The sequence below is a fragment of the Pleurodeles waltl genome, chromosome 3_1, assembly GCF_031143425.1.
Source record: "Pleurodeles waltl isolate 20211129_DDA chromosome 3_1, aPleWal1.hap1.20221129, whole genome shotgun sequence".
In the NCBI taxonomy this organism is placed as follows: domain Eukaryota; kingdom Metazoa; phylum Chordata; class Amphibia; order Caudata; family Salamandridae; genus Pleurodeles; species Pleurodeles waltl.
This window is the reverse complement of record NC_090440.1, coordinates 427,205,482-427,232,725: the sequence shown is the minus strand read 5'-3', so window position 1 is coordinate 427,232,725 and position 27,244 is coordinate 427,205,482. Positions and strand designations below refer to the sequence as shown.

Here is a 27,244-nt window from a genome sequence, read left to right as displayed (position 1 = left end):
GATTTCTCTGCAGGATAGAGGAGACATCCCATCCCCTAAATTCCAGGCCAAATCCCATCTTATGGAGAACCGCCATCAAAAAGGGCCTTTCCAGGGATTCAAACGGCTTTTGAGCAACGAGTGCCATAAGCAAAGTTCTAGGCGGGTCCCCAGCCTCCCCAGGACCCTTTATAGGCGGGGAGATTGTGACAGTTGTATCATCTGTGTGTTATAAATCTTGAATGATCCAGGTGGATAAACTGGTCTGTTATCTGATGTAGGTGATTGGCCAAAACTTTGGCCAGTATTTTCACCTCAGTATTAAGAAGGGGTATCAGCAGGGATGTCAGCCTATATGAACATCAGGCTTCAGGGGGCTTGCCCTGTTTATGGATAAGTAAATTATTGGCAGTTCTGAAGTCTCAGGACAGCATTCCTTTCTTTTTTGCCTCAAGTAACATTTGTGCAAGTGGCTCTCTTATGCGCCCCGCTAGGCGTTTGAAAAATTCTGTGGGGAAACTACTTAAACCAGGTGTCTTCCTTCTATGCATTTGTCTAATAGCCTCCATTAACTGCCCTACCTCTAGTTTCCTGTCCATATCCATGGTTTAATCTTGGGACAGCTATGGTGTGGTGATATCTCAAACGAATTCATCTAGGTCCTCCCTGGGACTTACTAACCTGAATTTATACAGTTGCTCAAAATATGTTGAAAAGTTTTGTGCAATTTGTGTGGCTGTGTTCACCATGGTACACAGCTCATTCATAACCACCCTGAGCACCCTCTGACTGTCATCTCTGTGACCCAGCCAGGAGGGTAATTGCCCACCTTGTTGCCACCTCATGTAGCCTAAGTTATTTAGCCCTAAAAGGGGTCCACTCCTCCCCCTCCAATACCTGCCTATACTCTTCGCCAGTGAGCTCTATCTCCTACATTGTGTCTGCCATGAGTTGTGTGTGTAGTCTGCCTCTATGATACTCACTCACACCTAACTCTTGTAGTGCTTTGATTTTTTTCATACAATAGGCAGTGGCAATAGTAATAAATTGGCCTCTCATGACCGAATTATAGGCTTCTCTCACTACTTCCTCTTTGTCAGACAACCTATATTATGAGAAATTGGGTTGTTGTTGATTGGGGTGTGAGCCATTTTAAAGCAAAAGCCACAATCCCTTGCATGGTGAACCACAAAAAGTCAGTAAATTAAGCTGTGCCTAGCCATGGGTAGCGTACAACAAAAATGCAGTCTCACCTTACTTAAAGGCAATGTGTAAAGTGTTTATGCAACACTCATACAGTTTATAACAATAGAGTAAATTGAAATAAATTATTTGACACCAAAACAACAAAAATCCAATCAGTAGCACCGGAGTTATGAATTTTAAAACTTTTGAGTAAAAAAAAGCACTTAAAGGATCAAAGCGCCACCCATGGACATCTAGTTCCACGAGATGATGGCACGAGAAATATGGCTGATTGCGATGGAGCCCAGTTTGTTTATAAGAAGTGGATTGGGCCAAGTCAGTGCTTACCTTCAGACTTAGAAATATTTCTGAGAATAATGTTCTGAAAAGGTAAAGTTCAGCATAGCAAAGTTGCCGGAGATGTCCGAGGAGGGAGCGTTGGCGCTGGATATCCTTGAGTTGAAGCCATGTGTGAAGATTTCTATGTTTGGACCTAGTTGCTGAAATGGAAGTTGAAAATGTCCAGTGGGATGAGGCAGAGGGCTGTAGCCGAAGACAGTGCCACAAGGCCAGATGGCCCTTTAATGAAGGACCACTGCAAAAGATTGCTGCTGCAGAGAAGAACGTAGCGGGAAAAGCCACAAAGATGCACCTCGGGCAGATAGGCAAGCAGGTTGGTCCCAGTCTCCTACTGGTTCTTGGAGCAGTTTTTAGCCAAAAAAATTCCACTTTTGGACTTTGGTTATCTGGGCATCTTTAGCACTTTCAACAGTTCAGGACTCACTCAGCAGGGTCCAAGTGCGGGTTCAAAATAGAGGAGGCCTTTTGTGTTAGTGTGGCTCTGAACAGGGCAGCAAACTAGCCCTTGTGAGTCACTCTTGAAGTCCCGGGACAGTTGAAGATTCAGTCCTTGTACCCAGGCAGAAGGCAGATGAGCAGCAGGGCAGCAGTCCTTCACATCAGCAGTGGCACTGCATGGCAGTCATTCCAGCAGAACAGCAGTCCTTCTTCCTAGCAGACTAGCCACCGGTCCGCAAGTATACTGAAGAGTGGGTCTGAAGGTCCTATGCCTTGGAGCTCTATTCTGGAAGGTGGGAGAAGCTTCTGCAAAGGTTTCTGGAAGTGTATGAATTTTCCTGACTCCCCTGCCTGGTTCCAAGTTGGCTTCAGTGGCAATATTGGGTCATTAGGCCTTTTTGTGTAAAGGCACAACACAGGCTATTTAGTTGCAAGTGGGGCTGTGCTCCGCTCTGCCTCCCCACTCCCATCCTACCAGCAGATGGCCCACTGAGGCACACCTAATCCTTGTATTGTGTGACTGGCTTGAAGGAACTCACAAAGTCTTGCTGTCAGCTACACCCAATCGTGTGACCCAAGACAGACTGTAGGCACAAAAGGGCTAAGGGCAGGAAAATGCCAACTTTCTAAAAGTGGCATTTTCAAAAAATTTATGAAAAATTTGACTTTACAGCTAAAGAGGGTTTATCATTACAATTGCATAGATACTAAACATGAGATAGCCACCTGCTCCCAATGAGGAATTGCAGTGCAATAAATGAAATAAGAAATCCCCAATGTTATCCCGTGGGAGGGGTAGGCGCCATAATAGCGAAAAACACGTTCTCCAGTATTGAATCTTTCATACATTCACATGCTTGAATCTTCCTTGCTGTCATGGTGGAGCTCCACTGCATTTTAAAATAAGCAGTATTAACAGTACATCAACAGGCCATAGAAAATCAATTGACATTGTTAACTAATTCACAATGTTCTAAAAGACCCAAACTTCAGCCAATCAGAGGCTGGACCCATGACCACTGCAGAGCCACCTGACCTAAGAATTCTAACTGCACGTCGTGTGAGGAAGTCTCCCTGAGCTCTGCTCAGTTGCTTCAATTTTTTAACTTTTCACCTCTCTTTTACTGTTCAGGGCCTGTTGGAGCCATTCTTTGTACTTTATTTTTTGCCATGTCTGAGGGATAGAAGATAATGTTTAGCAAGACATGTAGATCCTGTGGAAAATAAAGACTGTTTTCTGAAGACCCTCATAATGAGTGCCTCTATTACCTCCATCCTAGCCATGTGCCTAAGGACTGTAAACACCGCAGAACTTTTTCTGCAAAAGCCTCTAAAGACAGGAATGCCAGGTTGCTCTTATGGCTCCAAAAAAAAAATCCAGGTCTCATTCTGGATCTGAGGAGGAGGAAGGTCCTAGTTGCTCTTCTCAAGACCATGAACGAAAAAATTAGGCCTCATCCTCATCTATTAAATACTTTAAAAGGTTGAAAACCTGAGATAAGGACCTGTCTAAGATATCTGAACAGAGGAAATCTCTCTCATCATCTCTTCTGTGCCTGTCACTCCTCCAAAAATATCCTTGTCGACAGACCCATCAACAAGAAAAGCACTGTCATAGAAGACTTCGTTGGTGACTATTTCTTCTGTAAAGATAGTCACGTTGATTACTACTGCTTCAACAACTACTGCTTCGTTGACGGCAGCTCTGATGACCATCACTACCACCACCGCCTCGTCATCGACAGTGACGACCGCCACCCCATCGATGACCACCCTGTCGATGACCACAGTTTCATCTGCTCCGTCGACTGCAGTTCTCAAATCATCATCAACGAGACCAGTGTCAAAGAACATTGCATCATCGATGGCACTGTAGATGAGAATAAAAACTACAACCTTCATCTCTGAACAGCTAAAGCCAGCTTTGACATCTCCCAGCAAGATATCTCCACTGCCTCCTGCCCATCCTCTAGTTACTGAGGAATCAGAAGACCAGGATATTTTCGGGCCTTTATACAGCCCTTCACAGCTGCTTGTGAAATATCAGGACTCTGAGGATGATGGTGACAATCATGTCAAGGACACTTACAGTTACTTGGATGGTGGCTACTCTTTTACGACCTGCAATCATCCCATTTCTCACCGATATGGCTCTGTTCAAGAGCACTAACCTTATGATGAGTAGGAAGAGGAAGAGCAACGCCCTGTGCAAAAAGATACAATCTCAATACCTGTCTCACTGGTATATGATTTGAGGCATATGCTCATTGATTTACTATAAGCGCTTCCCAGATTCACATATGACAATCCATCTCACTCCGTGAATCACGGTTCCACCTGTTGGACATTACTTACTTGCAATCCGTGTACTAGAAAAAGACCAGAGAAAACAGGGTAGAAACTCCCACTATAACCATAATGGGTGACTATTACATACACAGTGATCAGGATGACCAACCTGAGGAAGGAGAATTGCTTTGTGACGCAGGTAACCTGGTGACGATTCAAACAAATACATTGCACCTTCATCTCCTTCACCAACACCATCTCCAGCTCGATCCCCGCCCAAGGATATTGGGGAATTTCCTGAAATAATAGAACATGCATCCAAGAGGTTTGATTTGCCTATTCCATTTAAGCAAGCGGAGTGCTTTTGAAATGATTTTTAAGGTTCCATAAGAAAATCTGTTCGGTCCATCCCAAATGTAGGTCATATTTGGGAGGCAGGACTCAAATTAATGAAAAATCCAGCATCTGTTACGGCTGTGGTCCCACAGATGGACAAGAAATATAACGCTCCAGATTATTCACCAGCCTGCTTGACAGGTCATCCTAGAGCGGATTCACTGGTGATGCAAGCAGCTCAAAGGTGTTCAAAGAACCCATCTGCCCCTTGTTCTACGCCATGAGACAATGAAGAGCGTAGATTAGACAACATAGGCAAGCGTTTTGCAGCAATCTCAGCCACTTCCATCAGAGCATCAAAAGCATTGGCCATTCTATCTCAATCTGACAGGCAAATGTGGTCAGATCTGGCTCTGCTTCTTGATCATCTGCCAGTGTACCTAAAAAGAGACACTAAAGAGATTCTACAGGGAGGTGCCAGGGCCTCCTGAGATCATTGACGCAGCAATTAACTTATCTTTGGTTGCCTTTATACAAATGGCAGGTGCAGCAGTCATGTGCAGACAAAGATGGCTGAAGGCCAGATCATTCCGTCCTGAGGTACAGGCTAAAATATTGTACATGCCCTTTGATGGGGAGAATTTGTTCGGGAAGCATGTGGATGAGGCCCTGCAGGCAATCAAGGCAGACACTGACACAGCATTTTCCCTAGGCATGCTCCAACAAAAATGTTTTCAACCCTTTCATGGTGGAAGAGGACATTACGCGCAGAGGTCCTCCTTCCAGTCGTACAGGTACCAGCCGTGCGCACAACAGGGCAATAGACAACAATATGCCAGGCAACAACACCAGTACCGAGGCTCCGGGGCTGCATATACTAAACAGCCAGCTAGAAAAAGACAGTCAATGGGAGGAAAAGGACAAGACTCTACAAGAAGACAGTGACAGTTCTACGGCAGAAATCACCTTGCACCACCACAGGCAGTATCTCGCCTCTGGGAGAGTATTACCAGCAACAAATGGGTACTGGATATCATGTGTCAAGGTCACACTCTGGAATTCCTGTAAAAGCCCCCTTACCATCCGTATCACATCAGTATCTTTCTCCCCTAAAAAAGGAGATTTCAGATCTTCCTTTAAAAGGGGCTATAGAAGAAGCCCCTTACAGGCAACGGGGCAGAAGATTTTATTAAAACTTCTTCCTAATACAGAAAAAGTCCAGAAAATTGAAGCAGGTCCTGGATCTTAGACAACTAAACAAATACATAAAAAGCAACCCTTTTGCATGCTTTCATTGCAGGAGATCCTGCTCATGATCACCAAAGGGGATTTCATGACGCCTTTGGATCTTCTAGATACATATTTCCACATACACAGAAGTCATCATAAATTCTTAAGGTTCGAGGTGGTGGGGTGCCACTATCAATTCAAAGTTCTCCCTTTCGGATTACGGTCAGCCCCAAAGGTTTTCATGAAGTGTAGGGCACCAGTAGCAGACTTCTTCAGAAGACCGGGCCACCAGGTATTCCATTACCTGGACGACTGGTTGATCAAAGGTCCAACATTCCCTGCTCTGCTGCAAGAGACTACCTTAGCTTGCAAGCAGCTATTCAAGTCTCTGGGGTTTCAACTAAATGCCGAAAAGTTATCTCTCACTCCAGCCCAATTGTTGACTTTTCTAGAGGCCATCCTAGACACTACGGTAGCCAGAGATTTTCCAACCATGGAAAGGCTACAAAAGGTAATGAGTTTCGCCTCATCCCTGTTGAGAAGAGGTCTGTTTCAATGAGGTTGTACACATCAGTGTTAGGTATGCTATCCCATTAATTCCAAACTGTCTCAGGATGAGACCTCTACAAGAAGAAGTGGATGCTCAGTTGGTTCAGAGCCACGGATCGTTTGAGGATATCATCAACATCACCCCAACCATGATGAAAGCTCTGTCATGGTGGAGAAAGGAAAGCAACATATCTTGATGTCTCACCTTCGAAGCAACACAATCCAGTCTCATAATGACAATGGATGCTCATTTGAAGGCTGGGGAGCACATCTTCAGGAGCTCCATATCTCCAGGAAACAGTCCTCCAAAGAGGCTCAGATGCACATCAGTCTTAGAGCTGAGAGCTGTCTTCCTGGGCCTCCAGTCATTTCTTCCCAGAATCCGCAGCTCCTCTGTCCAAGTCAGAACAGACACCACCACAGCAGTGTTTTACTTAGCCAAGCAAGGTGGCACAAGGTTGCAGACCCTTTCATTTCAGACCCAGAAAACTTGGGAATGGTTACTGAAACACAGTATATCTCTAAAGATAGAGCATGCCCCAGGCATAGACAATGTGCAGGCGAATTGTCTCAGCTGAGCAACTGCTCAATGGCACGAGTAGGTAATAGATTAAAAACAGCTGTTTCAGGTCTTTAGAAAATGGGGCCCTTATCAACACTTATTCCTTTAATGTAATTATCAGTGACTAATAGTAATATCTTTGGTTAGTCTTTGGCTGTATGGCATTTACAAACATTGAACAGCAAAGATGTTTGATGACTTGAAAAACAACAGAAACGTTTGGCTTACCAAAGGACACAGCAAGGGTGAACTTTGTCCACTTACTTGTTTTACCTGTACAAAGAACATAGTTTTGATTGAAAAGGCAGTGCTTTAAAGTTGTTCCATTAAGATATTGATTTGTGAAATTTACTCCTATTTGTGGACAGATGTACAGAGGTGTCCTCACATATAGTCTACAAGCATTGATTGAATTAGCGGGACATTTTTAGTATGTTATCCATCTAAGAAGTGAAGTCAAAAGAGATATAATTGTCAGGAATGAGTTGACAAGCCTACATTCTTCTTGAATGAATATAACCTCCACTATACACTAGGAAAATTGTTAATTTAGTACAGAGCTTTGTGAACTAATTCATGTGAGGTGGAGCGGTGCAAGTGTTAGTTGTTAAAAGATATCTAACTGCTTAAAAAATCTGGCCTTGATCTCCTCAGTTCCAAACTATGGTTGAAGAGCCCTAACTAGGGTGACAGTAGTCCTAGGTTGCTTGTGTTCTAGTTCAGGGAGAACCTGGCCTGACAGTTCATGCTGGACTGTTCCCCTGAGGAGCAGGGTCAAGACTGATTAGCATATGGATGGGTCCAAACTGAGGTGGCATGGTGGGCAGAAAAACAATGGATTGGGGTGTGGCCTGGGCGATTGCCAGTGGCTGAGATTGATTCAAGCATTCCATACATTACCTTGTTCTTTTTGCATAGGTTGCACTTAAGGCAGTTGTTTTTCATCAATGTGCGGAGTTCGCCTATGCAGACGGAGAAATTGGTCAAAGTGTTTTGCTTGGTGTTAGATAGTGAGAATCTGAGCTGGGTTACATCAGCATAGGCTATGATGTTGATTCTGTGGACTCAGATAATGCTGGCAGGAGGGGTCATGTAGGTTTTGAAGAGAGTGCGGGCCGAGAAAGGATGTTTGTGGAATCCGTAGATGAAGTTGATAGTGTCTGAGGTAAAGGGAGCCACACGGACTGACTGAGTGCAGCCTGACAGGAAAGAGAAAGTCCAGGGTAGTGCGGGACATTGGATGCTGGCTTCATGTAGTCGTTGGATAAGGATGGGAGATGATGTTGGATGCTGCGGAAAGATCCAGTAAGATGAAGGCTGCGGTGTCACATCTGTCCATGAACATCTGAATGTCATCCATGGCAGCAATGAGGGTGGTACGTGTAGTGTAGAATCCGGAATTTAGAGGTGATGAGGAGGTGGTCATCAGTGAAGTGGGTGACTAGATGTTTATCCTCTTTTCCATGACCTATGCTGGGTAGGGTAGTAGGGAAATAAACCTGCAGTTGGCTAGCATCTTTGAGGACTGCTGAAGGTTTCTTGAGGAGGGAGAGTACCGTGGCGTGTTTCCAGGCATCCGGGTAGGTGGCTGGGATGATTTCGTTACTCTGGATTAGTGTGAGGTCTATGCTGATGGGGTCAAGTCCTTTGATGAAGATTTGATACAGGCAGGGGTCTGAAGGTGCCCCAAAGCATATGGACTGCATAGTTATTGTGGTTTCTTAAGTGGTTATGGTGGGCCAGGTGCTCAAGGTGGTCCTCTCAGTGTTGGTAGAGATGGGCAGGACAGCTGTAAGGGTGGAAGGGTCCAGTCTGGGATCAGAGTTTTCGTAATTGCAACTTTTCTCCTACAGAGAATCGTCTGTCTAGTATCCTACAACATATGGCCATTGGTATCAAGTGTGTACTGTTTATGTACTAGCGATCACTGTGTAATTTCACTGCATACCTGGGTTGGAAGGCCAGCTTTCCATCCATCACTGTTTGTCCTATAGAGGAGGACAACTGCATGCATTATTCTGCATTGCTATGACTTTACCTTTCAACAATCAGTGCACATTTCTACTGCATGTTAAATGGCGACAAGGCATTCATATACAACATGTGACCATTTGGCTGGATACTGGGATCATCCCAAGATAGCTCAGGGTTTTAGCATTCTAGTCTTTTGACAAAAGCATGTACAAATCTTTGAGCAGTGGCACACAGGTGAATCTTCTGTGCATCCCACAGAGAAATGATCAGAACACATTGTAGCACGGTGCTGGCTGGCCTGCTTTTTGTGACAGGACTTGTTATTATGGATCTAAGGTGGAAACATTCCTGGTGAATAGACCTCTGTACATGCTACAGACTACACCTTGTATGTGGGAATCAGAGTTTTGTGTTAAATTGTTGGTTTTCACTTAGTATGCTTGGATGGTCACTTGATTGATCTGCATTACTGGGCTAAGCCCTCTGGATGATGGACTAGACCAGGTCCCAGGCCATTCATATTTCACTACCTATGGCTTGTATGAAACCGCACACACAGAGGAAGCAGAGTTGTGAGCCCAAATGCACCTGTTGAGCACTAATCACAGTTGCATTTTATCTTTATAAGGGTTAACTGGAGCATGGCACCCTCAGTCTTGCATGTTATGTGGATGTAGACACTTTAAATATTGGGTGAACTTATGATGACTTTGATGAGGGCTTCGCTTTCACGCAAGAACCATATAAAACATGCAGTGTGGCTCCCCCTGGGTCTAATTTGTGGATCAGTTTTATTGTAGATCAACACCAGCATTGACGTATGTTGTGACTGTGTGGGCTGAGAAGGCATTCTTCCAACTGAGGTATGCAGTGTGATTACACTATGCTCGCTAGTACATAGACAGCACATACTTAATATTAAAGGTCCTTGTTTCAATTTGCAGGACACTAGACAGATGGCACAGTCCTGAATGGACTCTCAACTTTATTCCACTAAGGTCGAAACGTCGACACTCTTGTTGGTTATCTTTCCCACTTGTGTTAAGACTATGATGTATTCATTTTATCTGATAGAGACTTCTAGTTGCAGAGCCTTACCCTAGAATTTCCCCTAGGTGTCAGTCTGGATCCAGAGTTTTTTCTTCGAGCAGTACCCTTGCACGACATAAGGTGGCGTTGGTCGACTCTGCGTCCATCGTTGGCGTCGTGGTCGCCTGATATGACATCGTGGGTTGTATATAGGTGCCACCCCAGCGTACGGATGTCAGTTCTTTTCTTTCTGTGCCAGCCTGTACGCAGATCAGGAGAACAGCTACTCTGCAGTCGCTTTTTGACTGGCCTTTCGACTTTTTTACAAAGTTTTTTTGACTTCTGGTGCGTTATGATGTTATCTCGTATGTAGGAAAGTAGCATCATAGTTGGCATAGTTTCCCCCATTATTTGCCTGGTGTCAATGTGTTTAGACTGTAGCACACTTGGATCCTGCTAATCAAGAGCCCAGTGTATGTGCTCTTCCTATGAATTTGGTTGTTTAGTACCTTTTACACCCCACAAATGGCTACTGGTGCACCCATTTAAGTCCCTAGTATATGGAACTTTTAGGTACCCAGGATATTGGGTCAACAGTGATCTTCCATGGGCTTCAGCGTATATTATGCCACCCGTGGGAGCCCTTGCAAACTGTGTCTGAAAGCCTGCCATTGCAACCTGCGTGAAATGGTGCATGCACCTTTCACTCCAGATGTAAGGCTTGCCTTGTATCGCGGTCACTGCACTTGGACACTGTAAGTTACCTCTCTGTTAGGCCCTTGAGCCCAAGGGCAGGGTGCATGTCCCTAAGTGTGAGGATACCCCTGCATGAAAAGGGTACCGCTACAAACCCCAGACTCCATTCCCTGGGCTTTGTTAGTGCGGGGAAGCCATCTTAAGGTATGTAGTGGACACTGGTCAGTGCGAGTGATCCAGCTACATAATTGCTTCTCCGAACCTAGCTATGTTTGGTATCTAACATGTTGGAATCATGCAACTACACCAATTCTAGTGCTAGTTGCATGATAGCATGTACTCTGGGAGTTCCTTAGAGGATCCCCCAGTTCTGCCTGTGCAGCCTTACTGGGGTCTGGCTGCCAGCCCACATTGCCGCTGACCCTACACACTGTTCTGCCCTCCTGCTGATGACCCTAACTCACGCAGGGGAAGGCAGAACAAATGATTTCCTGCAAGGGGGGTGTGTGACCACCTCCCCTTTGAAATAGGTGTCTACTGGGCTGTTGTGGGGTGGCCTCTGAGCACCACCAGACTGCTTTGAAGGGCACATTTGGTGCCCTCCTTGCATAATTCAGTTTGCGCCAGTTCAGGAACCCCGGTTCCCGCTCTTGCACTAAACTACACTAAGGACAGGGGAGTGACCACTCCCCTGTCCAGTTCTTCCCCTAGGGAGGTGCACAGAGCTGTGCCAGGTGGCTGGTTGATTCTGCCATCTTGTAAACAAGGTAGGCAGAGGCACCTGGGAGCATCTGACTGGTTAGGCCAGGTAGATGACGTCCCTGACCCCCCCTCTGATAGGTGGGTCAGTGCAGAGGGTGACTAACCCCCTTTTAGGGTTACTTAAGGGCTCCCCCAAGGGTCTATCCTCAGATTTGTCGAGCAAGACTCTTCAAGGAACTCTTCTGCTCTTGGCCTCTGGTACCGCTGCTGGTCTTCTTTTTGAACTGAAACAAAGCTCTGTCCAGTTGGGAGGGCTCCCACTTCAACATTGTTTCTCTAGCTCCTACAAGATTTTTGCAAAATCCGTTGCTGTGCATGCTCCAGAGTCACAAGGACTCTGCCTTCATCCAAGAAGCAAGGAGGAATTTCCTTTGGAGTGAAGGAGTCAATCTCCTTCATCCACAGGCACCTCAAGATTACAGCGACCGGCTGGTGGATTGTGCTGTCCCACAGACAACGAAAAAAGGCTCTGCTCATAAGCGATGGTTCTGTGGTCCTCTCTTCTTCTGAACAACTTGGGAGACAGTGGACCTTTGCTGCAGCCACTGGAACTGAGTCCCTGTCCACCAGGACTGTTGCTCTTGCCAAGGCTTGTTGGCTCTTCCTCCAAAAGATGTTCGAGCACCAAGAAGCCCCAGCCTCCAGCACTCTGCAGCTCCTGCAACATGGGACTTCTGTTTTGTTGTACTGCTGAGGCCACACCGTGTCTCCCTGCGCCTGCTGCCAGTGGGTCACTCGTGGGGGCTCCTCTGACTGGCTTTCCTTCCTGCTGAAGTCCTGCCCTGAATCTCATCCAAGGGTCGAGTCACTAGGACTTTGTTGGTTCTCAAAAACCTACAATCTTCCTTGCAACAAATATTTGTGTTTGCCAAGGCGTGTTGCTGGTCCTGCTGGCCACTGACCCTCTTGCAATCTGGCGACCAATGTGGGACAGTTTGTGGCAGACTCCAAGGATCTCCTGCATCCCCCTGGACTCCGCAGCTGGACTTCTTCCTTCACCGTCCTGCAGGAACTTTACCCCCAAGAGGGTGGGCATTGTCTACCTGCACTGCCTGGACATTTCTGAGTGGTCTTGACACTGTCCCTTTCTTTTCCAGGGTTTCAGACGTCAGTTCACCCCTATGCGCCTTGTCTTCCTGGTGTAGGTATAGTATTACAGAGAAAAGGAGCACACTGCCTACACTCCAGCAACCAAGTCCAACCTCAATGCATCATGGTAAATGCAGTTGAATTCGTAGTCCGTTCAGAAAGTAATAAAATCTTTCACCTCCGTAGGCGCAGCAAGTGCTGTATATCCCTGTACACATGTTCCTGGGTTTAGCCAGTCATCAGCAGGGAGCAGCATGGTATACGGGCTTGCTTGAAATGCTGCCAAATGTCTTCTCGGGTTTATGTACCATTCATGGCGCACAGGTGCTTCCCAAGGCTCTTCAGCCGTGGCTCAAGGGAGCCGTATAAAACAAAATTACAAAGAAAGGGAGCACATTGCCTAAACCTTTTAGTGACAGCTGGTTTTCCTTCGGGTCCACTGGGAAGGGATCTGAATCCATAAAAATCCAAATGCAACGGTCCAATGTTAGCATATGGGACACCCTGCTCAATAACAACTCTGCACCCGGGCACATGTGGGATTTCTAGTGCCTACCTCTGGTAATTTCCCACTCACCCAGCCCTTGGGATTCTAACACACTTACCTTGGTTGGGCATCTCCATTCTTATGCCACTTTCTGAGTTTGTGGGTGCCCTCCCCACCCCTCCACATAGGGCTCCATGTATTTCTATGCTTTTCCTGCTTATTGGTAAATGTATACTTTGTGTGTAGAGCGATATCTCCAAGGGGAGATATACCAATGTTAGAATCGCCTTAGTGTTGTAATAAAGAATTCTTTATTTTTGCAACAGCTGGTGTGGTTCTTTCTTGTGAACAGTTACTGACTGCTTATTGTGGTATTGCAAGTGCTTTACACTCCTTCTGGATAAGCTTTAGCTGCTCACCACAGCTACCTCTAGAGAGCGGTTGCTATCTGGATACCTAAACACTATCACTAAGGTTGCTTGGACTCCGTATAGAGTGCCACGCCATAGGAGTACACCATAAGCTGAGCCAGCTTCCTACACCGTAAGACCAGCTTCAAGCCCTGTGACTCCTGTCACTGCATGATGTCGGATCTGCACCTGGTGTGTTTGTGGTGTTTGGAGCAAGACCACAACCCGAAATCGTGCTCCGACTGCCGGGCCATGATCCCAAAGAGTTTGAGGGAGCGGTCCCTAAAGTTGCTCGCAGCCCGGTGCCTGGCTCCGTATTGCTCCTGTTCTCGAGACTGCTCGCAGAGCCATCACCACTCCTCCTTGTCCCACTTCAAATCGTCGGGTCTTTCGGGTAAGAAGAAGTCGAAGAAGCACATGCGTTCTTCGACTTCACCCCATTGGTCAGCCCATGCGATGCGGGATTAGGACCATCCTCGCTCTAGGCCTCTGTCTTCAGAGGCTGCTCCTAGGTCGGCTCCACACCTCCCTGAGTTTCCGGGAGTCGAAGCCACCCCTGCCCAGTTACAAGAATTTCACGAGTTCATGCGCCTGATGTTCGGGCAGTCCGGCCCTGCTGGGATGCCTTTGGGCTCTGCAGGGTCGGAAGAGGCCCTTTCGGGTTATGCACTGGCGGCTTCAGCCTCTGCTCAGAGGGGCACCCAAGGATCTACTTCCAGATCCAGACCGGCGTTGGTCATACCCTTGTGGCCTTCCTCCATGACTGTCCCAGCATCACCGCTCCCGAGGTCACCTGGACCTGTGGGCGTCGTCGATCCCATACTCATCGCTGATTCTGACATGGAGCTGGGGACTGTGGTCCCCAGATCAGATGTTGACCCATATTCCTATGGGTATAACTCTGGTGAGGGCATGGAGGGGACGCCGGTCCCCTTATAATTCCAGCTTGAAGACCGCATGGCTCAAGGACTGGGCAAAGCCAGCAGCAGTCTGGATACCTCCCATGATGCTGGTATGCTTTCTCCCCCTACCGTGGCTACGGAGGAGGGGCCTTCCTACTGGTTATGACCGACTCGCTGGGCAGATTGGTTGCTTCAATGGTGGTATTGAGGTGCCATGCCTGGATACGGGCATCTTGTTTTTCAGGGAATCTTCAATCTACTCTAATAGACTTGCTGTTTGATGGCAGACTTAGCGCTCAAGCGCTTTAAGGAGTCCCGGTCTACGGCTTGGTTACTTGGCCTCGCTGCTACCACGGAGCCCCCTCAGTCTACTTTTCACCCCTTTCTTGGCTCAGGTCCTATCTGCCCTGGACCCTGGAGACTGGATGGTAGGATTGGTCCTGCAGGACGCTTACTTCCACATTCCCTTCCTCCCTTCCTACAGATGTTACTTGCGGTTAGTGGGAGGGCATGAGCATTTTCAATTCACCTTGCTCCCCTTTGGCCTTACCAGCATCCCTCAGGTGTTCACCAAGGTGATGGCGGTGGTCTCAGCTCAGGTTAGGGGTTTTAGTCTTCAGTCTTCCCCTCCCTTGACTACTGACTGTTGAAAGCGAGCTCGCCCCAGACTGTCGTCTCCCACCTTCAGACTACGGCGGACCTCCTACATTTGCTGGGGTTCACTATAAACCTGCCAAAGTCACTCCTGACTTACTCACAGATGCTCCCTTTCATATGAGCTGTTCTGGACACAGTGCATTTTCGGGTCTATACTACTGAACGTCGAGTCCAGGATATTCAGGCTATGATACTGATGTTTCAGCCTTTATCCTGCATTTCGGTGAGAATGACTCTGAGGCTGCTGGGCCTCATGCCTCCTGCCTCCTGTTAGTGACTCATGCCAGATGGCATATGCGGGCTCTGTAGTGGGAACTGAAGTTCCAGTGGGCACTGCATCAGGGGAATTTCTCCGACATGGTCCAGATCTCGGAGGGGACTGCGCAAGATCTGCAGTGGTGGCTTTCGAACCACGATTGGCTCAGAGGCAGATCCCTTTCCCTTCCTCAACCAGATGCGACTGTAGTGACGGATGCATCACTTCTGAGATGGGGCAGCCATATGGGAAAGGCGGGGATCAGAGGCATCTGGCTAAGAAGCAACCCCAGAGGAATTGCATGCTCATTCTCCCAGAGCAAGAGCTGCAACCACTGCGTTAGCAAGTGGATTTCCAGTCCTGGACATCTGCCAGGCAGCAACGTGGGCTTCCTTGCACACATCTACTAATCACTACTGCCTGGACAGTCCAGTCCAAATGGACGGCTACTTTGGTCGTTCAATCCTGCAGAACTTCCTGGTATGATTTTGGTTTGCAGACCCTCCACTGGGGATAGTATTGCTTGGGTATCTATTCTAAGGTAAGGAATACTCAACTAGAAGCCTCTATCAGATGAACATTACTTACATTCAGTAAAAAATTATCTGGTAGAGACATATTCTAGTTGCAGATTCCTTACCGTCTCATCCTTTTTCCCTGCTCTGCGAACTGATTTCTAGGGCCAGGGTCTCCCTTTCAGGGCCCTAGTTCTGGTGCACCAGAGTTAGTGTTCATAATGGCTCAGCGCTGCTGGCTTGGCAAATCGTGAAAAGAAAGGGTTGGTGTCTGTATACGAACGGCAACGTTATATCCGGTGAGCACGATGCCAACGACGGACGGGGAGTCTCCCGACGCCACCTAATCACACGCAAGGGTACTGCTCGAAGAAAAATCTCCAGATCCAGACTGATGCCTGGGGAAAATTTTAAGGTAAGGAATCTGCAACTAGAATATGTCTCTACCAGATAATTTGTTACTGAAGGTAACTTGTTCGATTCTGTGGTGTACACGATGTGGATACCCTGTGTTCTTTGTGCGTTACACACATATATATATTCACTGGAAAAGACAAAAGTTACTCGGACATTATAGTTAGGTTCTGAATTTAGTCGCACAAAACTATAGAAATTCAGCAGTTTTGGCCCCCCGCCATGCACATTCTTCTCCGCGATAATTTTATTGCAAATGCTGCATTAATAATATCAATGATGCCACAGAAGGTGGCATCAATAATGTAATATGAGGAGTAATTCACTGTACATGGCGTATGGCGCGAGTTATAGTTACCTTAGGGCGCAAGTTATAGTTACTTGATTTAACTATAACTGCTGAATTTCTGTGGTTTTCTGCAAGTAAATTCAGAACCTGTCTATAGCGTCCCTTTGCTTTTTTCAGTAAATTTCTGTTTTTGTTAGCATGCACACTCGTAAATATGACGTGATTTTATATATATATATATATATATATATATATGTTCACTTAAAAAAACAAAGGTTACAGGAAAGTTATAGTACCCTAAGATAACTATAATTCACGCCCCCACCATTCACAGTTATCTGATCAATAATTTTACAGCAGATGTTAGTGACATTATCAATGATGTTATCAAAGATGGCATGAGTGCTCTAATTTGTGGGGTAATTAGCAGAGCATGGCAAGGGCGCAAGTTATACTTACCTTAGGGCACGAGTTATAGTTACTTGAGATAACTCTAACTATAACAGGTGAATTTCTGTGGTTTGGTATGTTTAAAATGTGAGCCTAACTATAACGTCCATGTAACCTTTGTTTTTTTAAGTGAATTTCAGTTTTTTTAAATTTTATTTCCTTACAATAACGTTCCTGTAACCTTTGTGTTTTTTAAGTGAATTTCAGTTTTTTTTTTTTTTTATGTAAAGTAATTTTTATTATTATACATAATCCAACCACCGCAGCGCACGGCCTTTGGCCGTGATGGCAGCAGTTGGCCGCAGGGCTTAGCCTATAGCCAGCCCCCTTAACCACCCAACCCCAGGCTGCACATTGCCCTTTGGCTGTGTGTGGCGGGAGTTGCCTGCGGCCCGTCTCTCTGGGTGTGAGAATAGGTGTGAGAGGTTGTATCTGGGGGTGAGAGTGGGTGCATCAGTGTCTTTGTAGGTCTGTGAGTGGGTGGATGAGGGTTTCAGTAGGTTTGTGACTGTAAGTGTGAGTCTGAGTGGGTCTGTGAGTGGGTGCATGAGTGTCTGAGGGGGGTATGTGAGTTGGAGAAAGATTGAGAAAGAGAAATTGAGAGAGAGAGAGAGAAAGATGGATAGAGTTTTTTAGGCTTTAGTGAATGATATACTTAGAATGAGATATTTCTGGACAAATTGAAAAGAAAAATGTATTTGCAAATTAAAAAGAGTGAGATCACCTTTTAATATGAACCTTAACATTTTGAAATTGAAAATAAGTTAAAGTATGGAAATGACCACAGACACCTGGACTAGAACCCTCAACTTTCAGTGTGAGGGTCTGTGACCTTAACCATTGTGCCACAGGTGACCTCTTATTGTGCTGTGACGTTTTCTTTTTAGAAGTCATTGCATGGAGAGACCTTTGCAATGACTCTCTCTCTCTTCCATCCCATTATAGGAAGAAACAGAGAGAGAGAATGACAGGACCATGGGGGAGCCTCAAGGCCCCCGCAGTCCTTGCCAGCTCTCCACGTCCCTTGGGAGCCTGCATTGCTCCCACATGCAGGGAGCTGCTTTAAATAGCAGCTTCCTGCTTGCAGGAGCAATATTTTCAACTGTCTTCCCCGCACACATAGGAAGATAGATAAAAACCCTGCTGCCTGCACGTGAGAGCTGTTTGAAAGCTCTCACTTGCAGAAAGCAGACTTTGCTTTTGCTTGGTGGGAGCTGTCAGCACTGTTTATCTTTAGTGCCCCAAGGAGGTGGTGGGCTGCGGGGTGGAGGAGGATGTTTGGGTGACCCTCACATACTATTTGTGATTAGTGCCCCAGGGAGGTGGTGGTCCCCGGGGCTGCAGGGTAGACCGCCCCCCTAACACCCCCCCCCCCTCTGTATGTCTTTAAAGCCCAGGGGAGGTGGTGGTCCCTGGGGCTGCGTGGGTGGTCAGGTCCCCCCGGAGTTTGTTGTGGGGTGCTGTGTTGAAAATGAATGGGGAAAACGTGTTTTTGGGCCCTCCTTTTTTCTCGGGCACCCCGAAACATTCCAGACAGCAGCTGAAGTGAGCACTGTTTTTTTGGGAAACTTTTGTGAAGACTTATCATACAGCGCCCAAGTTATTAGCAAAACAAAAAAACGATTTTTCTATACAAACTAGGACCACCACTAGGTTTATATATATATATACATATATATATATATATATATCTCAAACCAAGGCCCTTTCAGGGTTAGAGTGACGCATAAATTATGCAAAAAACAAAGGAGAACTCTGGGAAGTTCCCAATTTTAGGTGGAGAGCTGCTCTAGTAAGGAGCACCCTGCAACACCAGCGACACTCTAAATTTGCTCACCTCAAATGTCTGCTTATCTAGCAAAGTTTTTAAGCATAGGATTAGCACAGTGCTATCCTCGCCGAGCTAGATAGTGACAAAGTCTTTTGCCATTTGCTTTTGCTAGATAAGCAGACATTTGAGGTGAGCAAATTTAGAGTGTCGCTGGTGTTGCAGGGTGCTCCTTACTAGAGCAGCTCTCCACCTAAAATTGGGAACTTCCCAGAGTTCTCCTTTGTTTTTTGCATATATATATATATATATATATATATATATATATATATATCTGAGAGCTAGATACATAGATATATTTCGTTGAATCATTGTTGACAATTTTTTCTTTTAGAATGACTTTCATCAGGTGGACAAACCCAACCTGACGAAAGTCATTGTTGAAGGAACTTTCATGTTTTATTTTAAATGTATGGGTTTTTTAGCCCCACTGTTCATTTTTCCACCCCAGACCCTCATCCCTGTCTTCCATGTCCTTTGTGATACTCCTCCCACTTTGCTCCATATTTTTTAGTTTACAACCTCCTTACTCCTTTTTCCTTGTTACTTCCTTTTATTTTCACAAATCTTATTATCTTCCCTATATAATTCTGTTTTTATTTCCCTTGTTTAACCCCCTAGCTCATAGTCCTGCTTTATAAACCCCTTCACTCCGACTTTATTCCTTTTTCAAACTCCTTACTCCCTCTCCAGCTTCAGGCCCTTTTTTATTTTACAAACCTCGTTAATCCTACTCCTGCTTTACTCTCTTTTTTAAACCGCTCACTTTCCCTTCAGCTTTACTTTCTATTTTTATAAACGCCTTACTTACACTCCTGCTTTATTCCCCTTTTTTCAACCACTTACTACCGCTCCAGCTTTACTTGCTTTTTTTTTCTCACAACCCCCCACACTACTATACGCAATTTTTTGTCAAACCCTTTACATACCACTTTCTCTCCTAACTTCTTTACTGCGTTTTTTAACAGACCCCTCAGCTCCCACTCTTGCGTTACTTCCTTTTTTTGAAACCCCTTTCACATATTACTGCTTTATTCCCATTTGTATAAATCCCTTGCTCCCATTTTACTCCATTTTCAAACCCCTTACTTCTGCTCCAACTACAGTCCTCCCTTTTGTTCCAATCCTCCTTACTCATTCTTTACTCTTTTTCAAGCCCCTCACTTTCCCTCCGGCTTTACTTACTATTTTTATGAACGTTTTACTTCCACTGCTGCTTTACTGCCTGTTTTCAAACCCCTTACTACCTCTGCAGCTTTATTGACTTTTTATTACTAACTCCTTACTCCCACCTGTGTTACTCACTTTTTTCAAATACTTTACTCCTGTTCCTGCCACACTGCTACTTTTTACAGATCACTTAACCCCACCTACATTACTTCTTTTATTCAAGCAACTTACTTCCTCTCCTTCTTTACTCCCATTTTTCACAAACCCCCTACTCCCTTGACTCCTTTTCCAAACTCCTTAATCCCTATCCAGCTTTACTCCATTTCTTTGCTAACCCCTTACTCCCACTTTACTCCTTCATAGTAGCCCAGGCAATGGTAAAGTGCTTAGAGTGGTTTAAGGGCATCTGTTGTGATGATGAAATCCATATTATGCAGCACATTCTCTTCAGTATTATTTTCATCTGTTTCTTAATTATGCTGCACTATATATATATATATATATATATATATATATATATATATATATATATATATATATATTACATCTTTGGATGATTTGTGATGTAATAATTCAAGTCATAAGCAGTGCATTGTGGGGCCGCAAGTAATCATTTGTACAGTTTAGTGATTTTGTAGTTTTTAAACATTACTTTTTATCTCATGTCAACAACAAACTATACTTTCACTTAACCTTTTTTTTATCAGTGAATTTCTGGGGCTTCTTTTGGTGTGAGCCAAGATCTTGTTTCCATCCCAATTACAACATCACTTTGAGCTTTACGTTTTTGAGTAAATCACTGTTTTTTTCCTCATATTTAAGCTTCAGCATAAGCTAAACCCCCTGGTGTAGCCTCCAGCCAATGCCACTGCCATACACAGCTTTTGGCCCTGCGCACTGGGAATTGGCTACAAAACTCAGGACTCTGGCCAACTCCTTCACTCACACCTTTCCCCCTAACCCTAGGAGCGATGAACCCCTGTTGCGCATGGGAGGGGTAGACTGCAGCCAGTGGCCACGAGCAGTTGGGTTAGCCATAGAACCTGGCCTCTGGCCAGACCCTGCACACAACCCTGCCACTGGCCCCAACACCCTGCTATGCAAGGCCTTCTCCCTGTGCAGCAGTGGTTGGCTGCAGGGACAGAGCTCTGGCCAGTCCCTACACCCAAAACCTTCGATGGTGCCCAACCCCTCGCTGTGCAGTGCCAAAGGCTGTGCGAAGCGAGGGTAGACTGCAGAGCCTGGCCTTTGACCAGGCCCTGTGCCTAACCCAGCAGTGGGTGCCCAACCCTGTGGTGAGTACTGTCAAAGTCCAGTCCCTGTATTCAACACCCCTTGTAGGCAGCAAGCCCACTACTGCACAGTCTTTGGCATAGTCACCAGTCTTGTAATGGCAGGCACAACATTTTCTTCTGAGTTTCATTCAGCCAGTCAGATCACTCAGTACCACAAGACCAAAATGGATGATCAGAGAAAAAGCTCCTTCGACCAGTCAGAAGGCCACAGGACCAACTGTCCAGCTATAGCTAACTTTTTAACTCCTTCAAGCCCAATCTACTTAACGTTTTAAATGCTAATTTCTCTAAAATAGCTCAATGAATTTACACTAAATCACAAAAATATGATTTCTTAGTAAAGTTCTAATGTTCTGACAAATTTGGTGAATTACATTTAGTTATTTTCGCTGTATTACTTTTCAAAGTTGCCTATGGGAACTTACATGTGAAATAAAAGATTTGGGACCCCCATTTTTCTTGGGCCCTGAGTGAGGGATCAACGTGAAACTTTCCATGAAGAACTGTTTTTTGGGAAAGTTTTGTGTAGGTTCGTCTACTGGCAAGCTTTTTGACTTGCTTATATATTTGGTGCCATTTGATGGATCTTCACAACATTTTCCAAAAGACGTGTGCTGGTAATTCTTGTTGCGCATGGAAAGTTTCTCGGTGATTAGGCAAGCAAGGGTTGAGAAGGGGGGGGTGCATTTCCATTGTTAATTCTCATAGGAGAACACAACTACAGCCTAAACCGTTGGACGGAATCACACCAAATTTGGCAGAAAGAAAGATTTTGTTCTGCAGATTGTGCTTTTTGTTATTTGGTGTAAATCTGTTCAGTAGTTGTTGAGAAATGTAAGGAAATCTAAATTTGTATATCTAGGGCCGCGGTTACTCCACGGCGACTTCGCAAAGAATAACAAGCTCATGCAGGGAAATGCAGAGCTCTAATTGGCTGCCAACACTTCAACCAGGAAGTGTTGGCAGCCATCTTGGGACTTGGCTTCAGCCAAGTACCAAAGTAAACTGTGGAAAAACAGAAAAGGGGGATGAGTAGGAATACCCTGGCCCCCAAGCCTTGGTCTTGGGGGCACAGGCCCAGGTTTATAAAAAAATGTTTTTTCTGCAAATTTGTGGCAAAAATGAAAAAAACAAGTGCAGTCTCCTGCACTTGTTTCTAATTAAGCCCCCGGGTGGGCCAGGTCCTGGAGCATTCCTCCTTTCTTAAACTAAAGGAGGGGGTGCATGTGGCCCATGTGCATTTTTATGCCTGTGGGACCACCACCTCCTCAGGGCTCTTGTTAATTATACTCGGTGGGCCTCATGGACCCCCAAGCCCCGGGGACAACCACCTCCCCGGGGCCACAATGTAAACAAGCATTTTCAATGCAGTAGGTCTTGTATTTGTGAGAGTTCGAGCTATTGGCGTTGTAAAGACAATGGGGGTTATTACAATTTTGGAGGAGGTGTTAATCCGTCCCAAAAGTGACGGTAAAGTGACGGATATACCACCAGCCGTATTACGAGTTCCATAGGATATAACGGATTAACACCTCCTCCAAAGTTGTAATAACCCCCAATGTCTTTTACCTATGTGTTTTGGTTTGGAGTGTCGTGGATGTATGAACAGAGACTTGGCACTGTCTCGAGGACTAAGAATGGGGAATTACCACTGGGAACAGAGATCAGATTAAGAAACTAAAAAACAACCACTATCGGTTTGTAGCAGTTGCATAAAGAAATCATGCCAGACTTCCAGGTCACGCGATAGCCGTGGGCTTCATATAAAAAGGCCAAGTTAATTCTGAGCATGTGTAATGGGAATTGCATCATGTATTTTTTTTACATTCAGTATGAATATTAGAGATACGATGTATTTAGTTGAATTTAAGTGTTTGAATCAAATGTTCTAATCTTAACTTAACCACTTGAATACATTTCGTGATCACAGGTAAATGACTTCTTGTACCTGTTCTCTAGTTTTCAAACTTTATCGCCCCAGAGACCACCTTGTTTTGCAGTTTCCACCATGGTAGCATACTCCACTGTGGGAATGGACGTGCAAAACATTTGTTGGTTCGCCTAGCATTTTGCACGCCTCACCCCCTTGACACTAACCTAAAACTACAAAAGTGAAAAATCTACCTTGCTGGCGAATATTTTCACAGTTGTAAGTTTTATTTGCAATAAGAAAATCCACAAATTCGGATTCAGTGAATCTGAATTTGGAGTTTTCAAAGGTAAATTCAACTTCTTGAGCTCCTACTCAAAAAGATTTATGGTATTTCTATGGGCACATTGTGTACCTACCTCCTCATCTACTCTATTCTGCATAGTGTGTTTGCATAAAGGCAGGTGGGCACTATTGTAGACAATGTTACTATCATGCTGAAAGTGCCATAGTCCCACAAACTACTTTTCTTGGAACCATGCAACATGTAAAATCAAGTGAAAACAAGCCTTTTCAATGCAACTGGTCTTGCATTTGCTCGAGTTAGAGCTATTAGCGTTGTAAACTCCCAACCGGACTTTTCTTGCCACACAAATGAAAAGAAAAAAAAAACGCAGCGCGATCGCGCTGTAATTTAAAACTGAAAAACCGAGCACAATCGCATTTTACATAGCGTTTTTTTTTTCTTTTCATTTGTGTGGTTAGGAGTTTACAACGCTAATTGCTCTAACTCGAGCAAATGCGAGCAAAAATTTGAAAAGCGGCACTTATTCAAATAAACGCAACTATACGTCAATAAAAACTTCTGAAGTGCATCTGAAAAAAAAAATTGATTATTTTTCCCCACAGATTTTCAATGGAAGACCCAAATAACTCGTTATTGCATGGGCCTCTAATACACCGTCTGCAAATTGTTAATAAACATTCAACCCGTTTCTGTTCGACATAACTACTTTTGACAATTATCGAATGCAACATTTTTTTTTACATGAAATACAATTTCAGGCTCAAAATGCGTAGTATTTTGTTTTTTGTTTTTTGATTTGTGTGTTTCTTTTGCAGTGTATCATTTAATTACAAACGCTGTCTGGTGCTGAAAAGGTTGGAAGTTGCCACTTTTAGGGCTGAAAAGTAATGCGATGTCAGCGGGGACTGTGTGCCATGAGCCCTCATTATCATGTAAGCAGGGATAAGTGCCCGTACGGCTGCCCAGCAGAGCTTCAGTGGCCACACTGATGGAATAACCCTAAAATATTACGCGCGGAGCTAATGGTAATCCTTGGTTAATTTGAGAAGTGGGGCCAAGGCAAACAATGCCCCAGCCCTAGCCCCTTCTTTCGTTTGATGTCGAATCACCCAGGACCCAAGTCCAATTTTCACCCGCTGCCTAATCCTGTAATATAAACATGCCCCATAGTACCTCTGTAAACACCGGCAGTGAACGTGGGGCACGGAAAGCAGGGTCCATGATCTACTGCAGCAATAGAATTAAAACGCATTGACAACAGTGCATCTTTACGGCATGCTAGAAAAGCGCGGATAGATAGATAGATAGATAGATTGTATCTAAATATGCTTACACCGGTCGGTGTCGCCAAACTCAGCATATTATGTACACAATGCCACATAATTGTATCTGTGATAAGACAGGGACACCAAAGGTTATGTTCAAAAGCTTTTATATTGCGCATTAAAAAGAGTCACATCCAGACACATTTATTGGCCAAATAATAATACAGACCTTCTGCGACTCACAGTCGCATTCCACAGTGGCAGAGCTCTTTGAGTGAACGAATGCGCCCAAATGGGTCTGGACAAACAGACCAGAAATGAGGGTGTGGGATTGGGGGTGGAGGTGTTTACAGAAAGCAAAAGGCACATAACATATTACTGGGAACTATAGAGTGCAAATAAGGCGCAATCTCCCTTAACCGGGGACTTTGAAACTGCCAGGCAGAGTCTCAGCTGACCCACTTGGCTAAACTGTGTGATTTTGGGTCACCGCCCTGCCGCTCCGTTCCTTTGTGAGTGAAAGGTGGGGACATAAACATATACAGGTTATGCTATCCAGCTCCTTATTGAACTGTTTATAAGTCTCTTCACGGATGCTGATTTCGGTTATATGGATGTCGAGCTTTCTGCCTGGTGTAGCACTTTCTTCGAAAGGGAGAGCAAAACACACATAGGTGACATTTTGATCGCCAGCTGCTCGATTCACTTCAGCTCGGGCCTGTCCTGCTTTATCCGAGGCCAGCTGTAAACCTTCACAAGAGCTCTAGCTAGAGTGGTAAGTTTGTCACTGGGCCTTTTGCACGTTTACAAGGCAAATGTTTCCCTTGGTGCAGCGTGCAGACGTGACTTGTTAAAAAAGAAAATAACACCAATGAACCAGTCACATACTCTTGAACACTGAGAAGAGTTTGGTAGGTGGGGTGAGGTCTAGTGGTCTTTGGGCCGAAGAGCTATCACCACAAAAAAGCAGGGTGGGAAATCAGGCAATACATTTATCTCTGTAAATGCATGTCTGCCAGTAGCTTTTTAATTAGTCTTTTTTTCTGCCGCATGTTTGTTATCCATCCTCTCACGGGCCTCTGCGACTAAGCAAGCCGGTATTCATTTTATTTGCTTGAGCCTAGTAGGTTGGGAAAATAAAACCGCGGGCTCTTTAAGTTTCAAACATATTTATTTATGGCAGAAAAATAGTATGCAAAGATATTTACAAAACAATCATAAACAAGCATTTACAATGCAACGGGTCTCGCGTTTGCTCATGTTAGAGCTGATCGCGTTGTAAACTCTTAACCCGACTTTTCACCTATCGGGCAAAAGTGCATTTATGTACATAACCCGAAAAAGTGAAATCAAGTATGTAAAGCGCTCGACTTCTGCCAAGCGAGATCGCGCTCGTAAATTAGAGAAAAAAAAGTCCACGAGCCCGATGGAAAACAGCGAGCCTCGCATGTTTTCTGTATTTGGTCCCTGCGCTCGAGGAGGGCTTGCCACCGGAAAAGGCATGAAATATGGGTGCCTTCGACTAATGAAAGCAAGCAGATTTTATTAGGGAAGCCCACGAACCAACAAAAAACACTGACGTGAAGTTGACAGGGCTCCGAGCCCTTTTCTAAATACAAAAGAGTCTCGCTGCGATACGCATGCACGAGCGCATGCAACGCAGGCTCGACCCTAAAAATATTTACTGCATTTAGACACCGGATCTATTTGCATTTTTTTTTTCCACACACAGGTCATCAATAAATAAATAAAACGATTTTGCTATGTATTTGTTTCTCTCCAGAGGGAACATAAGAAAAATGAAGTTTGTTTCACCGGAAAATGTTCCCAAAAGACAAGACAAGGAAAGAAATGTTTCTTCTGTAGAGGTTTTCGGTTCCCTATCCAGAAACAGCAAGTCATCAGTACCTCTGTTTGTTTTTTGGTTTCTCCATCTCGAGAGGCTTTTTGGTAGGCACAGCTGAGTGGAATGCTTGCATGCAAAGGTACATTTTTTTCATTATTAAAAAAAAAATGTAGACAGTTCCGACATTCTTGGTCATTAAGGATGTTTCTCACAGAGTGGTGAGACATTTCGGCTGTGCGTGAGGCTTAATGTCTGACCCCTTTGCTCAGAGGTACAGGTCGGGTGGAGGTGAGAGGCCCAGTCCGGTCCCTCTTGTTGGGGTGCAGTTCGGCGCTCACTGAGAGGTCTCAGTACGGCCTGTCTCCTTGGGGTGCAGTTCAGCGCTCGGTGAGAGGCTACAGTCCGGCCCCTCTCCTTGGGGGTGCTGTTCGGTGCCTGGTAAGAGGCCACAGCCCGGCCTCGGCTAGGAGGTACAGTACGGTGCTTGTTGAGAGGCCACAATCCGGCCTCTGCTCGGAGGTACAGTGCAGCGCACTGCACTGCAGGGGGTTCACAGTCCACCACCTCTGATCACCCACGTTCTTCACTAAGTGCTCCCACAACAGCCCCCTCAGTCATCCGGCATGTCCCGGTGCCCCGGAGAGTCCTGGCCTGTATCCAGCGATCCCCGGTCCAGCTGCACATTGTCCGATGCCGACTGCGCTTGGATCGATGCAATCTGCGGGGGGAAAAATCAGAAAACATGTTCATTTCACTTGTTTTCAAAACAGCCCTCTAGCTCTAGTCTATGAAACGCTTGAATACA

The 27,244-nt window shown here is 45.3% G+C and overlaps 1 protein-coding gene across 2 annotated transcripts in view; it reads left to right on the top strand.

Annotated features, from left to right (window-relative positions):
- Positions 1-27,244, top strand: part of POLG (DNA polymerase gamma, catalytic subunit) — a 795,283-nt gene that overhangs the window by 373,575 nt on the left and 394,464 nt on the right. The window lies entirely within an intron of this gene.